Genomic DNA, 5247 nt, shown 5'->3' with positions numbered 1-5247 from the left:
TTAATTCATACTAATGAAGGTTCTGTTCCATGCAGGTCAAACAGAGGTGCACAATGGCTCATAGTCAGGGAATATTATAACTTATTATCAGTGTTTATAGCCACTTACCCAGGTGCACCTGTCGCCCCCCCCCCCCTGTCGCCCCCCCCCCCCCCCTCCCCCCACTCACGCATGCACACGCACACACACACACACACACACACATATGCAAACGCTGCAAGAAATACTTAAGGCCATTAATGTAAAAAATTCTGTAAAAATGTATGTAGATAGAGATACATTATGATAAATTATTTAATTTTAGAAATGATATTTTGACTTGTTTACTGTATTTGATGAAGACAAAATGTTTACTGTAAATATCCAGAATTTCCATGTCAGATTGCAGACATATCAATAACTGCTTCCTGTCAGAATGTGTGTGAATTTCTGTGAAAACATTAACCGCAACCACACACACACACACACACACACACAGTTTGAGTCCGCCTTCAATTGCTTTAAAAGACCATTGAATTTGTATGTACGGGGTTTATTCCCAGGGAGGCCGGCAGGCTGACCGGTTGTTCTGTGGGCTTAGGCCTGTGGGCTTCATACTATGCAATAAACCTGGAAACTCTGATCACCTCAACATCTTTGCCTGTCTCTGTTCCTGATTGCCTGCTACTCTGTTTCTTAACATCTCCTCTCCAAGCAACAAAGTTGAGTAAATAGGTGAACTCATAGACTCTAAGATACGTCAGGGTCCCACTAGCACCTTCTATCCTCACAAAGTCCCATTTCAGACCGTTGTGTCTTTCTCTGGTTTTGGGAAGGTGGAGGTTTAAAGCATCCCACGGGTTCTCAAAACAGGCTGTCCAGATTTGCTGCCGTTTGTGACGTCATAAACGGCCGTTTTTGAAGAAAAAAACATTTTTTTTCAAACCCTAACCCTTTTTCAAAAAGATTTTGGGGGGGGTTGGCGCAGTTCAGGCCAAAGGTGGTACTGCAGCTGAAAATGCTCTGAGAGCCATTCAAAAATGAGAGGCTCTCTATTCAGGAGTGGTAATTTAGCCTCAAACCTTTTGAAAAACGTTTTTGGGACATAAACAATATGACATAAATACTTTTTAAATGCATGGTGTATCACCTTTAAGGCCTTCGGTAAGGCCGAGGCGTTCCACATTTTTGTGGTAGCCTATAGCAGAAGAACAAGTTTGAACCTTTGTTTGAGTTGACAAATTCTCATGGGTATCTTAGTGGTGTAGTGTATCTTGTACACCAGGGCGGGGTTGCACCAGCTGTTACTAAGTTATAACGTACGTAGCCTAGTTGTAACATAAATGGAGTCCCCAGTAATGATTCCTCATGGATTTATTCTTCTTTTGCTTTACAGTAGTTGAGGGGAGTTGGACATGTATCCACTGTGTGCAGAATGTTTGTGTTCACATTATAATTAATTCATACTAATGAAGGTTCTGTTCCATGCAGGTCAAACAGAGGTGCACAATGGCTCATAGTCAGGGAATATTATAACTTATTATCAGTGTTTATAGCCACTTACCCAGGTGCACCTGTCGCCCCCCCCCCCCCTGTCGCCCCCCCCCCCCCCCTCCCCCCACTCACGCATGCACACGCACACACACACACACACACACACATATGCAAACGCTGCAAGAAATACTTAAGGCCATTAATGTAAAAAATTCTGTAAAAATGTATGTAGATAGAGATACATTATGATAAATTATTTAATTTTAGAAATGATATTTTGACTTGTTTACTGTATTTGATGAAGACAAAATGTTTACTGTAAATATCCAGAATTTCCATGTCAGATTGCAGACATATCAATAACTGCTTCCTGTCAGAATGTGTGTGAATTTCTGTGAAAACATTAACCGCAACCACACACACACACACACACACACACAGTTTGAGTCCGCCTTCAATTGCTTTAAAAGACCATTGAATTTGTATGTACGGGGTTTATTCCCAGGGAGGCCGGCAGGCTGACCGGTTGTTCTGTGGGCTTAGGCCTGTGGGCTTCATACTATGCAATAAACCTGGAAACTCTGATCACCTCAACATCTTTGCCTGTCTCTGTTCCTGATTGCCTGCTACTCTGTTTCTTAACATCTCCTCTCCAAGCAACAAAGTTGAGTAAATAGGTGAACTCATAGACTCTAAGATACGTCAGGGTCCCACTAGCACCTTCTATCCTCACAAAGTCCCATTTCAGACCGTTGTGTCTTTCTCTGGTTTTGGGAAGGTGGAGGTTTAAAGCATCCCACGGGTTCTCAAAACAGGCTGTCCAGATTTGCTGCCGTTTGTGACGTCATAAACGGCCGTTTTTGAAGAAAAAAACATTTTTTTTCAAACCCTAACCCTTTTTCAAAAAGATTTTGGGGGGGGTTGGCGCAGTTCAGGCCAAAGGTGGTACTGCAGCTGAAAATGCTCTGAGAGCCATTCAAAAATGAGAGGCTCTCTATTCAGGAGTGGTAATTTAGCCTCAAACCTTTTGAAAAACGTTTTTGGGACATAAACAATATGACATAAATACTTTTTAAATGCATGGTGTATCACCTTTAAGGCCTTCGGTAAGGCCGAGGCGTTCCACATTTTTGTGGTAGCCTATAGCAGAAGAACAAGTTTGAACCTTTGTTTGAGTTGACAAATTCTCATGGGTATCTTAGTGGTGTAGTGTATCTTGTACACCAGGGCGGGGTTGCACCAGCTGTTACTAAGTTATAACGTACGTAGCCTAGTTGTAACATAAATGGAGTCCCCAGTAATGATTCCTCATGGATTTATTCTTCTTTTGCTTTACAGTAGTTGAGGGGAGTTGGACATGTATCCACTGTGTGCAGAATGTTTGTGTTCACATTATAATTAATTCATACTAATGAAGGTTCTGTTCCATGCAGGTCAAACAGAGGTGCACAATGGCTCATAGTCAGGGAATATTATAACTTATTATCAGTGTTTATAGCCACTTACCCAGGTGCACCTGTCGCCCCCCCCCCCCCTGTCGCCCCCCCCCCCCTCCCCCCACGCACGCATGCACACGCACACACACACACACACACACATATGCAAACGCTGCAAGAAATACTTAAGGCCATTAATGTAAAAAATTCTGTAAAAATGTATGTAGATAGAGATACATTATGATAAATTATTTAATTTTAGAAATGATATTTTGACTTGTTTACTGTATTTGATGAAGACAAAATGTTTACTGTAAATATCCAGAATTTCCATGTCAGATTGCAGACATATCAATAACTGCTTCCTGTCAGAATGTGTGTGAATTTCTGTGAAAACATTAACCGCAACCACACACACACACACACACACACACAGTTTGAGTCCGCCTTCAATTGCTTTAAAAGACCATTGAATTTGTATGTACGGGGTTTATTCCCAGGGAGGCCGGCAGGCTGACCGGTTGTTCTGTGGGCTTAGGCCTGTGGGCTTCATACTATGCAATAAACCTGGAAACTCTGATCACCTCAACATCTTTGCCTGTCTCTGTTCCTGATTGCCTGCTACTCTGTTTCTTAACATCTCCTCTCCAAGCAACAAAGTTGAGTAAATAGGTGAACTCATAGACTCTAAGATACGTCAGGGTCCCACTAGCACCTTCTATCCTCACAAAGTCCCATTTCAGACCGTTGTGTCTTTCTCTGGTTTTGGGAAGGTGGAGGTTTAAAGCATCCCACGGGTTCTCAAAACAGGCTGTCCAGATTTGCTGCCGTTTGTGACGTCATAAACGGCCGTTTTTGAAGAAAAAAACATTTTTTTTCAAACCCTAACCCTTTTTCAAAAAGATTTTGGGGGGGGTTGGCGCAGTTCAGGCCAAAGGTGGTACTGCAGCTGAAAATGCTCTGAGAGCCATTCAAAAATGAGAGGCTCTCTATTCAGGAGTGGTAATTTAGCCTCAAACCTTTTGAAAAACGTTTTTGGGACATAAACAATATGACATAAATACTTTTTAAATGCATGGTGTATCACCTTTAAGGCCTTCGGTAAGGCCGAGGCGTTCCACATTTTTGTGGTAGCCTATAGCAGAAGAACAAGTTTGAACCTTTGTTTGAGTTGACAAATTCTCATGGGTATCTTAGTGGTGTAGTGTATCTTGTACACCAGGGCGGGGTTGCACCAGCTGTTACTAAGTTATAACGTACGTAGCCTAGTTGTAACATAAATGGAGTCCCCAGTAATGATTCCTCATGGATTTATTCTTCTTTTGCTTTACAGTAGTTGAGGGGAGTTGGACATGTATCCACTGTGTGCAGAATGTTTGTGTTCACATTATAATTAATTCATACTAATGAAGGTTCTGTTCCATGCAGGTCAAACAGAGGTGCACAATGGCTCATAGTCAGGGAATATTATAACTTATTATCAGTGTTTATAGCCACTTACCCAGGTGCACCTGTCGCCCCCCCCCCACGCACGCATACACACGCGCACACACACACACACACACACACATATGCAAACGCTGCAAGAAATACTTAAGGCCATTAATGTAAAAAATTCTGTAAAAATGTATGTAGATAGAGATACATTATGATAAATTATTTAATTTTAGAAATGATATTTTGACTTGTTTACTGTATTTGATGAAGACAAAATGTTTACTGTAAATATCCAGAATTTCCATGTCAGATTGCAGACATATCAATAACTGCTTCCTGTCAGAATGTGTGTGAATTTCTGTGAAAACATTAACCGCAACCACACACACACACACACACACACACACACACACACACACACACACACACACACACACACACACACACACACACACACACACACACACACACACACACACACACACACAGATGAAGAGATAAACGTGAGGAGGAGATTTGATGAGTCAAAAACACAGACAGTGGGTGGCAGTTCAGTTCAGACTCCAGTCAGTTCAGTTCAGTTTCCAGTCAGTCCAGTTTCCAGTCAGTCCAGTTCCCAGTCAGTTCAGTCCAGTTTCCAGTCAGTTCAGTCCAGTTTCCAGTTAGTCCAGTTTCCAGTCAGTCCAGTTTCCAGTTAGTCAAGTTTCTGGTCCGTCCAGTTCAGACTTCAGTCAGTCCCGTTTCCAGTCAGTCCAGCCTAGTTTCCAGTCAGTCGAGTCCAGTTTCCAGTTTATCCAGTTTCCAGTCAGCCTGTTCCAGTTTCCAGTGAGTCCAGTTTCCAGTGAGTGCAGTTTCCAGTCAGTGCAGTTTCTTGTTGGATACAGTCCAGTTTCCAGTAAGT

Source organism: Nannobrachium achirus (assembly GCF_963921795.1).
Source record: "Nannobrachium achirus genome assembly, chromosome: 6".
NCBI lineage: Eukaryota > Metazoa > Chordata > Actinopteri > Myctophiformes > Myctophidae > Nannobrachium > Nannobrachium achirus.
The sequence above is the reverse complement of the archived record's forward strand: the minus strand, read 5'-3'. Positions refer to the sequence as shown.